This window comes from Scardinius erythrophthalmus, assembly GCF_964197995.2.
Source record: "Scardinius erythrophthalmus genome assembly, chromosome: 1".
NCBI lineage: Eukaryota > Metazoa > Chordata > Actinopteri > Cypriniformes > Leuciscidae > Scardinius > Scardinius erythrophthalmus.
Genome location: NC_138221.1, coordinates 19,008,946 through 19,020,486, shown reverse-complemented (window position 1 = coordinate 19,020,486; position 11,541 = coordinate 19,008,946). Strand labels below are relative to the sequence as shown.

The 11,541-nt window shown below is 37.1% G+C and overlaps 1 protein-coding gene across 1 annotated transcript in view; it reads left to right on the top strand.

Annotated features, from left to right (window-relative positions):
• Window positions 1-2,697: 2,697 nt before the first annotated feature.
• The window catches only part of LOC308699940 (uncharacterized protein), a 68,662-nt gene continuing 59,818 nt past the window's right edge, over window positions 2,698-11,541 (top strand). The window contains exon 1 of the mRNA XM_081381131.1: window positions 2,698-2,833. The gene's annotated coding sequence lies outside the window, so the exon portion shown is untranslated. The remainder of the gene's footprint in view (window positions 2,834-11,541) is intronic.

Below are 11,541 nucleotides of genomic sequence, written 5' to 3'. Positions count from 1 at the left end.
TCATCAACCCTTTTACCAAAGTTATTGTAAGAAGAATGATCTCTATAACGGTATAACTTATATCATTTATGATTAATTAATACAAGTTATACAAATAATCGCTTAAGTTACGCTAACAACCCTGTCAGCCATCCTGGAAATGTAATTTCCTTAATACAGTTTATTGTTTATTGCTTAAAAAATATATTAATAATTATAAAAATATTGAGAAATGTCCAACAAAAATTGCGAACCAAGTATAAACCAGAGCTAAAATTTTACTTCGTTTGACCTGATATTGACAATAAATATGAAAGTTTCCCCTTTACTGAACATTTGTTGAAGTGTTCCCTGTCCCATTTCACAGTTTAACTGTTTATCTAAAAGTGATGTAGTGCTTGAATGTTTCTAACATGAATGTTCTTCAGCATCATGAATGAATGAAGAATAAACACCAACCTCTTTGTTCTTCAGGATCTTCAGTGTGTTTCATTCTGCAGGGTTCTGGATCACTCATGTTCTCACTGTCCTCTTTAATAAACTCAGTCTTTGCAGATTTCAGCTCTTCCTGATGCTTTGATGCTCGCCTTCCCTTTGTAGGATGATGGGAATTTACAGTATTTATGGGTGAATTGCTGTGGGAGGGGCTTCAATGACCATGTGACTGATGTGGGAGGAGATTCATTGGTGATGTAAATTACATGGGAGGGGCCTCAGTAATGGTAAATTTTAGTGGGAGGAGCTGATCTGCCCAAAATAAAAATAATATATTTACGTTACTCCCTTAAAAATAGCTAATAGCGTTACTTAGTTACTTTTTTAGAAAAATAATGCGTTACGTTACTTTTGCGTTACTTTTTTTTAACTGGGCTGGGCTTGTTTTTTTATAACAAAAAAAAAAAAAAACAGACACTTTCACACCAAAAGTGAAATAATACGCCTGAAGAAAGGCTGAAAAAAAATGCATTTTCACTCCTGTACAGTAGAGGGCGCCACTCAAACACCTTTCAGCTGCTGCTGTTCTGGATAACATAAAAATAGGATGCAGAAGAAGAAAGTTTAACACTTACTTTACCAATATAAAATAAAAAATCTATAGCTTTTACTTGGTTTACTTCTGGTTTAACTGAATCATCAAGAAGCAAGTACATTGGTCAATAAGATTGAATGCATACAATTGTATGTTTTATTTGACATATTTAGTAATTGGAGGTTTGCATAGGTCACGGCCGAGGGGAAGCATATAGAGAATGAACAGGGTGGGGCCGAGCACCGAGCCTTGAGGGACACCACAGGTAACGTTGTGTGTCAAGGATTTAGCGTCTCCCAAGGCAACATGCTCAGCTCTCCCAGTGAGGTAGGATGAAAACCCGTTGGAGTGTAGACGATGGAGGACAATGTTATGATCCACATTTTATTTTACTTTAAGTGTCAATTTACAGGAGATCTGAAGACATCAGCATAATGAATGAGGTGAAAACAGGATCTATTGTGTCTTCTATATGTGTTTCTAACAGCAAACAGAATAAAGTGAGATGATCTGCTGATGATCCTGAATGGCTCGTTGAATGAGTGTTGATAGTCTGAGGCTCATCAATATTAACAGATCTGCTGAAAACACTCTTTATTTCATGACAATAGTTCCTGTTTTCACCTCATTTATTATGCTGATGTCTTCAGATCTCCTGTAAATTGACACTTAAAGCTCATTTCATTGGTGTCAGCAGACTGAGGGGATTTGTTGGCTACTATATGTGTTTATTTCTGTGTTTTTACGTTTTCATATGTTTTTTTTTTTTTTGCAGTTCTTTAACACTTTTCTAGATATCTGCAGTTATTTTAACGAAGAAAATGAATAATGTTAGAATTGAAAATACAGAATTGTGAATTAGCATCAGTTGCTTTACAATAGACAGACAGACTGATATAAATGCTTAAATGTGTCAAATAGTATTATAGGTCAAAGACAAATATTGCAAAAAAATCTTTTCAGGCATATTAAGAAGAATAATTATTTGATGACATATTCAAAGACTGTATTTAAGGATCATAGTTAAACCAAAAAATACTCATTCATTGTAAATTGAAGTATTTATACTTTCCTTCAAACCACTAGGTTTGAAATATAATTTAAAATATAATACAATTTAGTATGATCACGTATTTTATATATTTCAATAAGTACAGGTAAGAATAACTATGTAATTTTATTTTTACATAAATATATTTTATTTCACCCATATTTTGACATTTTGTTTTCACCAAGGTTATTTGAAACATTATAGTTTTTCACAATTTCTACGACACATTTCACAAATGCATCACAGTTTCAAATGTGTTTTAGTGCGTGAGAATGTATTTAGAGTTTTGCAAACAGTGTTTTAACTGCCTGAACTTGTTTAAGGTTTTGCAGAAAGAGTGATTTATTCAACAAATTGATTTAGACTATTGAGAATTTAGTTCAGGGAATGGAGTTGTGTCTAAGCAATTGTGAAAAACTGTAAAATAGACACTTTACATTGAATGGGTTTTCTGTTTATAAAAAAAATAGTAAATTTAATTCAAAAATTAAATCAGATACAGACACAATAACTTGAAATCCGGTATTTTACCCTATTAAAACAAACAAAGTAAAGCCCCTCCCATGTCAATCACATCATCAGTGAAGCTCCTCCCACATCAATTCTCCAATAAATGCTGTAAATTCCCATCAGCTACAAGTGAAGACGAGCATCAGAGCATCAGGAAGAGCTGAAATCTGCAAAGACTGAGTTTATTAAAGAGGACAGTGAAAACATGAGTGATCCAGAACCCTGCAGAATGAAACACACTGAAGATCCTGAAGAACAAAGAGGTTGGTGTTTATTCCCAATTAAAAAAATGCTCTGTTTTTAAAAGGAGGAACATCAGACACAGTTGAGTGAAACGTTTAACACAGATAATTCTAATACAAATCATTAATTAAAAACTTGTTCAAGGGGTGCTATTATGCTTTTTCCCTTTTCCAACTTTAGTTAGTGTGTAAATTTGTTGTTCAAGCATTACAAAAATCTGTTAGGAAAGTGAATTCTGTTACATAAAATATCCCTTTGGATCGGACTTTGAGCTTTGTAATCAAGAACTACAACGAACTGCTCGTTTGGACTACGACACGTTTTTTCTGGATCTTGTGAAGTCATAATTTTACTCATTTAAATAATCTACTCCAACAGAGGAGAAGGCCTGTTTGAGTTGCACTAGTGAAGATTAAGAGTGTTGTCGCTGTTCTTTCAACGTTTGTCTGTGCGCTGCACATTTCATGAAGGATGAGAGTGAAATGCAGGCTACACACAAAAGCTTCTCCTGAAATAGAGAAGTTCCCACTTTGTCGTGACAATCTGTTTATGGATCTCAACTTATAAGAATGTGTTATTATTTGTTGTGTTTTTTATTAACTGTTCCAGTTATAAGGTTTATGTAGCTGCTATGTTGTAAACAAGCTTTGTCTAACATAACAGTATTGATGTAGTGTTTACTGTAGCTTTTGTAAGACTGTTCACAGCCCGTTAGGAAAATTATCCATGATTTTGTGATCGATTAGAGCAAATTTAGACAAATAGAGCAGAACCCGCAGGGGTGGGACATTTCGCGAACATGCGCTTAGCGGTGCTAATCATAACACACTAGATAATAACAGACCATCGTGTCTTAATGAGTGTGTTATTTATTCAAACGATTCCTTCAAAACACTGAATCATTCAGCAATGAAAACACGTTTGAGTGTTTCTGTGAGATGCGTTATGGTTCTGCTGTGATCTTTGTTTAGAACTATTTTCACTGCTGAAACAGATCAAAAAGAGTCTATATCGTGTCTAAAATGTGACTTAATATTAACTGAAATCAGTGTCACATTTTCAACCATGATGTATTCAGCAATCTTACTCGTGTGATGTTCCTTTACTGTATCATGTTATAAATATAAAAAACTCAACATTAATTTTTTACCACAGTATTTTAAGTGAGTTTCTGTGTGTGTGTGTGCTTCGCAAATTCGCTCATTTGTTTCGATTTTTCACTCCCCACTCTATCCTACCCAGTGGGCATTTGATGTCAATTTAACATCAATATGACATCAAATTGATGTCAAAATTACGTCAAGAAATAGGTCAAAAATGAAAGTCAAATTGACGTCAAAGTGTTGATGTCAATTTGATGTCAAGATTTTGACCTCTGCTGATGTCATTTTGCCAAACAAAAAGGTGAAATGCATGGCCGTACACTTATTACCAGCATCACTTTAAACTAACCAGATTTACTTTCTTTAATTTCCAGTTTAATGAAATCATATTTTGTATTTTAAAGTCACCATGATGGTGGTTAGCGTTTGCTTTAGTTGTGCTCTTGACCCTTTACTCTTTAACATAAAAATTTCTCTGGCTGCTTTAACTGTGTGTTTATAAAGCACAACTGTTGTAGCTAAAAAAGCCATCAGAAACTGAGATCAGGAGATGTTGGCGGTTTATTGATGATATCATCATGTAACTGCCTGAATCCCTGAGCTTATTCAGTGTCTAATGCTTTGATTATATAGGACTTGTGGTATAAAAGTGATTTTATTCATGATAAAAGTAATTTGATTCTACAGCATGTCTAGCAATGTTATCAAATAATATACTTGGTTTTTAATAACTATTTAGTGCACAAAAACGTTTCATCTATGGCAGTACTTAGACACACACAGACATCAAGAAACAGCATAGGAATCTCAACAATGGTGACAATCAAACAAAATATCCAGATAATCAGATCAACTCCAGCTGCATAATTTATTAAAGCCGCAATGCATGCTGGGAGATGTGGGTGAGTTTTGATTGGTGGTTCCCAGCATGCACTGCAGCATGAAGCATTTCACTGATTGTGACCATTGTTGAGAGTCACACACTGATTCTTGATAGCTAAGTAATAATGTTGAGTTTAATGCATTAAATGTTTTTAAAATCCTTTATTAATTAAAAAAAAATACTCATGCTGTAAAATTAAATGGCTTCTATTATAATACAACATTAAAATCACAAGTCCCATATAATCAAACATCAGACACTGAATAAGATCAGAGATTCAGGCAATTACATGATGATAATATCATCACTTTCAATAAATCGCCAACATCTCCTGATCTCATTTTTTCATGGCTTTTTTAGCTACAACAGTTGTGCTTTATAAACACACAATTACAGCAATCAGAGAAATTTTATTTTAAAGAGTCAAGGGTCAAGAGCACAACTAAAGCAAACGCTAACCACCATCATGGTGTCATCAAAATATGTTTAATATATTTTAAACTATTTAAATATTATATTTATTTAAACCGGAAATTAAATAAAGTAAATCTGGTTAGTTTTAAGTGAAGCTGGTAATAAGTGTACGGCCATGCATTTCACCTTTTTGTTTGGCAAAATGACATCAGCAGAGGTCAAATCTTGACATCAAATTGACATCAACACTTTGACGTCAATTTGACTTTCATTTTTGACCTATTTCTTGACGTAATTTTGACATCAAGATGCCCGCTGGGTATTGTAGACAGAAATTGGAGATTATAATAAACATTCTGCAACAATAAAACATAGGACATTTAAAAATAAAATTCATGTATTACGATTATTCCTCTGGCGGTATAACTTTAAGTCATTTGAGCAGCTTGCAGCTCTTCATTTAGATCATGCTACTGATTTACACCGGCATTGCTGACAATGACCTCATTCTGATAATATTCTCATATCAAGGCATGAGATGAAAGCCTATCTTCCACTGTTTCTAGCATAAAGTATCAGGGAGATATGGCCCAGGATTCATGAATATAATTAAACCTTTTTAGCATGTTTGGGTGATTCCGGGGAGTTAAAGCAGAATTTGAGGTAGCATTGTTTTGACCCTAATTACAAGTTTCCAGCAGCTTGTTGACCGGGTTGTCCACCCAGGTTGTGATCCTCAGACATCATAGATTTCATTTTTAGATTACAACCTTTTACAGCAGCCCATGTCTGATTTCCTAAAAAACACGAGAGTTCACGGGAGCGCCGGGACGCATGCGCGAGAATTGAGATTATGGCGTTCTTCTTCTTCTACTACTTGTTACTGGCTGCTCACTCCTTGGGAGTATTACCGCCATCTACTGTACAAGATGACGTCCCGACTAGAGTCCTGCACGGGTTAGGCAGCCACGCGCCACGCCTTCCAGGAGTCTATGACGTTACCTACTTTCAGTTTTAAAAATTCCTCATAACCGCGCGCGCGTGCAATCTGCTTGCACTGCAGTCGTCGAGATGGATGCTGAGGAGTTGAAGAAAAGAATAGATAGTGGAGATTGTAAAGTTGTCGACAATACGTCATCAAAAATAAAGTCCAGTGTGTGTGGAGAAATTTGGAGTTATCTGAAGAAAACATCTTGTGAAAGGCTTTGCTTCATGCATTTTCGTGTTGGATAGCCGCAAATGTGGAACTTCATCGCCGAGGAAGCACGCAGATAACTGTGGTAACAAACCAAGCAGTTCAATCGAACAGTATTTTTCAAATGTGTGTCGGTTCTATTTTAATCGGGTCGGGTGCGGATTTTAATTAGTGCTGTTGACGGATAACGGGTCGGATGCGGTTTGAAGCACTGCGGGTACGGGCGGGTGCGGATTTACAAAATCGGACCCGTGCAGGACTTTGGTCCCGACATCATCGAGTGTCGAATTCAATAGCTTATATACAGTGCTCGTCTTCCTCTGCTTATAAACAGACCGTTTTGCGCTTCCGGCAATGTCGGGACGTCATCTTGTACAGTAGATGGCGGTAATACTCCCAAGGAGTGAGGAGCCAGTAACAAGTAGTAGAAGAAGAATGCTGTAATCTCAGTTATTGCGCATGCGTCCCGGCGCTCCCGTGAACTCTCGTCAGAGGCCCACATTGAAGAACACTAATAGTTGGATAAAGTCGTTATTTTTGTTGTTTTTCCGCACAAAAAGTATTGTCGTCGCATGATAAACTTACCCCTGGTTTCACAGACAGGGGTTAAGACTAGTCCTAGACTAAAATGTAAGTCTGAGCTGTTTCCACTGAAATACAATTGCACTGACTGATCTTAAAAATATATCAGTGCCTTTTTAGTTTTAAGATGCACATCGGTAATGTTTTTTTCTAAGCATGTTTATAAAAATTACTTAAATGTCCTAATTGATCTATGGTCTAATCCTGGCTTAGTCTAAGCCCTGTCTGTGAAACCGGGCCTTATGTAGAGCCACTGTAGTCACTTGGACTATTTTAACGATGTTTTTAACAACTATTCTGGGCCGGCGAGTTTGGGTCCCTCTGAAAGCCTATGGAAGAGTGAGAAATATGTCAGATTTCATCAAAAATATCTTAATTTGTGATCCGAAGATGAACGAAAGACTTACATGGTTGGTACAACATGAGGGTGAGTAATTACTGACAGAATTTTCATTTTTGGGTGAACTAACCCTTTAAATGTTGAAAAAATGTTGAAATGCAGACTTGACCTTGCTGGGCAACTCTGTGCCTAAACCAGGGTCTTGGTGATCTGGATAATTGATGATAGACGATATGCTTCTGCCTATCTTGTTATGGAAATGTGAATGTACGCAGAGCGGCCTACGAACTCCTTGTGAGTCTTGAAGCTGACTTCTGCCTGATGAAACTATCTCCAATAAAATTTTCTACCATGTTTTCATCAATCATATCTGGTCCATGAGTCTTTAAGTGTAAATTCCTCTACAACGGCAAAAAGCGGGTACACTGTAAAAAGTGAACAGTTGGATCAACTTAAATTACTTCAATTGGTAACACAAAAAAAACAACGAATTTTTCTCAACTTAAATTATCACGTTTTATCAACTTCATTTCACTAGGTCAATCACACTTATATTATTTCAGTTCATTCAATCCTATTATTTACATTAGTCTAACTTAATTTCACTGCATTCCAACTTAAATGTATTAATTTTTCCTACAGTTGGATTAACTTAAAGGTCCCATGACATGCTACTTTTTGTAGGCTTTAATATAGGACTTAGTGGTCCTTAGTACTGTATCTGAAATCTCTTTCCAAAAATTCAGCCTCGGTGCAGAATTATAGCGACTACAAGCCAGTCCCAGAATGAGCTTCCTTCAGACGGGCCGTTTCGGTGTCTGTAGCCTTAAAGGGATAGTTCACTTTGAAATTAAATTTTGGTATGTTTTAGCTTACCTGAAGGGCATCCAAGATGTAGGTGTCTTTTTTTCCTCAGTAGTTTCAATTTTGATATTTTAGGTCAAACCGTTCTTGTCTGTCAGTCATATAATGCAGGTCTGCGGTCACTGTCTCAAAACAGCATGCACAAGTCCAAATTAAAACAATTCCCCATCGTCCAAATGAAACAATTCCCCATCGTAAGTACACTTTGATGGCCTAAGACACGAAACGAGCGGTTTGTGTGAGAAAACGAACCGTATTTATATAGTTTTTGCCTCTTGAACAAAGCCGCGTCCAACTGATCTGACGGCGCGGGCGGGTATAGATATATACACTGATGTCGCCTTGCCTAATGAACTGCAATAGCGAAGGCGACATCTAGTGCTAGTGTTTCTATAACCGCACGCGGGCGGATATAGATATAGAAACACTAGATGTCGCCTTCGCTATTGCAGTTCATTAGCCAAGGCGACATCAGTGTATATATCTATACCCGCCCGCGCCGTCAGATCAGTTGGACGCGGCTTTGTTCAAGAGGCAAAAACTATATAAATACGGTTCGTTTTCTCACACACACCGCTCGTTTCGTGTCTTAGGCCATCAAAGTGTACTTACGATGGGGAATTGTTTCATTTGGACGATGGGGAATTGTTTTAATTTGGACTTGTGCATGCTCTTTGAGACAGTGACCATAGACCTGCATTATATGACTGACAGACAAGAACGGTTTGACCTAAAATATCAAAATTGAAACTACTGAGGAAAAAAAGACACCTACATCTTGGATGCCCTTCAGGTAAGCTAAAACATACCAAAATTTAATTTCAAAGTGAACTATCCCTTTAAATGATAATGAGGAGGAGAAAGGCGGCGCAAGGTGGAGGGTGGGGTGTGGCCTTGACCATCTTGCGCAACGGTACCATGCATGTTTGTTTATGTTGGATATATTGCAATGGCACGAAGACACGCAGTCGTTCAAGAATTTCAGTTTGACCCAGAATCTGATCCAGATGGAGAAGCAACGGATGAAGAAGTTGCAACTCAGCAGCTCCAGCAGGACGTTTCCAGCGAATGGTTAGTTTAAAATATTAGGCTATGTCTGGATACGGTACTTTATTCAGATGGTTTACAGTTATTTTCATGTAGCTAACGTGAACCTACTGTTGCCTTTTCGTGAGAGATCTGTAATGTCTGTAATTTATCTTATTACAATTACATCAAGCTCTGCGATCTTGAAATGCGGATATCGCGCATGCCATATAACCAACAGGAAAACGGTTATCCAAATAACAAAGAAATGTACAACACTCGCGTAACAGTGTGTGTATTCACACACATAAACTGCATAGCTAATGTTACAGCCACATTCTACGTGTAACAAGCTAGGTAACCATAAACAGTAAAGCAACACACTTATATATCATTAGTTGATTTACTTGTCCGAGGTGTGTAGCTGTGTGTACCCTTCGGTGTTCATTTGTACATCCAATTATTGAGCAATTACTTCGCTCGCTCAAAAGCCATGATATCTCTCGTGGACAAACTAAAATCGTGCGCGTTCTACTTCCTAGCTCATTTTCTCATGGGCGAGAAATATTCTCTGGGCGGGCAAAGCTGAGAAAGGGGAGGTAACATTTCTCCTTATGACGTCATAAGGAGGAGATTCAAGATCAGCCCGGTTGAGCTACCATTTTCTCAAAGGCAGAGAAAAATAGCAAAAGCTCGATTTACACCGATAAAATTTCTAGAAACTTTAGGACCATATACAGGCTAGGGGAACTCATGTTAATGTTAAAAAACCTCAGAAAGTGGAAATTTCATGTCATGGGACCTTTAAAAAAATTACCTCAATTGGTAACACCTAAAAAATAAGTAAAATTAATACATTTTATCAACTTAATTTCACTAGGTCAATAACACAATACTCAAATTGCTTTAGAAATAATTTAGACATATTTATTAACATTAATTAATTTTATATGCTAACAGTATTTTCCATATTACAAACTTTGAGAAATCATTACAAACTGTTCATATTTGTTGTGTCAATGAATTTCATTTACTGACAGACTTAACATCCATTCCATTAACAGTCTTTTTTGCAAAGTTGCTGTAAGATTAATAAGGGAATTATACCGAATTAATATGCAAATTATTCAGAATTAATATTTAACACTTTATCAACTATTCGTCCACCGATAAACTGAGATTATTTGATCAATTCTGGACAGAATATTATCCCGTGGCCTACGGTAATAATATCATAAAATTATGATAACATTATGAGCAAGGTAACAGAATCTACAGTTTAAGGCAGTAACTTGTAAGCACACAGCACAAGACGCTTGTATGTAAAATCAACCAAGACTTTATTGAACTACTCTAATACACACAAACTAAACTAACGAAAACACACAAACATTCATTCAAAAAGTGACAGAGAAAAGTGATGTTATTAACGGAGGGTGAATGGAGTCCCAAATGTCTAGCGTTAGACACTATTTCTTGACCGCAACCTGAGAGAATCAATCTACTAGCACTTTAATCTTAGTTTGTTTTCTGAATAAGATTTGCACCAGTTCAGCCAGAATTAGGAGATATTGTGTACTTGCGTTTGGATGCTCCTGCGTGCGTTCCCTTCTGTGACGAAGTTGCTGGAGAGGGAATCTCTTTGGCGCTGATTGGCTGGCAGTCGGTCGATGATGCGTTCTGAGGGACAGCACTCGATGGTGAGTGGTTGCTTGGCCCTACCGGGTGGCGCTTCGTACGCGGGATTTCCTGGATTGCGGGTTGCTATGCAACGGAGTTTCCTCTGAGTCTGGAGCAACTCTGAGAGGGTTTTCTTTGACGAAGTTCAACGAAGGATCTTACGGAAGAGTTGATGAGTTTTGAGTGAGCTCTTGGTGGTTTGAAGAGTATGTAAGCGTACACGCTGGACGATGGAAAGGTCAGCACAAACATACACAAGAGCAAAAGTCACTGCAAAAGCAAGGCAAAAAGCAAAGCATAGCTGCTTGTCATTGGGTTATAAGCGTGTCCATCTGACCCGTCCTTCAGTGCGACAGCCAATCAGATATTGTCTTGGGCGGGACCTACGCGCCGTTCTCCGGTTCTTGCATGTAATTAGGGTAATGTCCACGTGATCGCGTGTGCCCAAACTCGTGAGAGTTTAGTTAAACGCTTTAATAAGCAAACTTAATAGTTTAAATATGGTGCATCCTACACACATCTACTTTATATCAAAATTCTAGAAATCATTTACCCATCAAGTAGGTACCAAAATACATACTTCCCATAGTTGAGGTGGAAGTAAATAAGGATTTAGCTTTGATAAGTGTTTAACACACAAA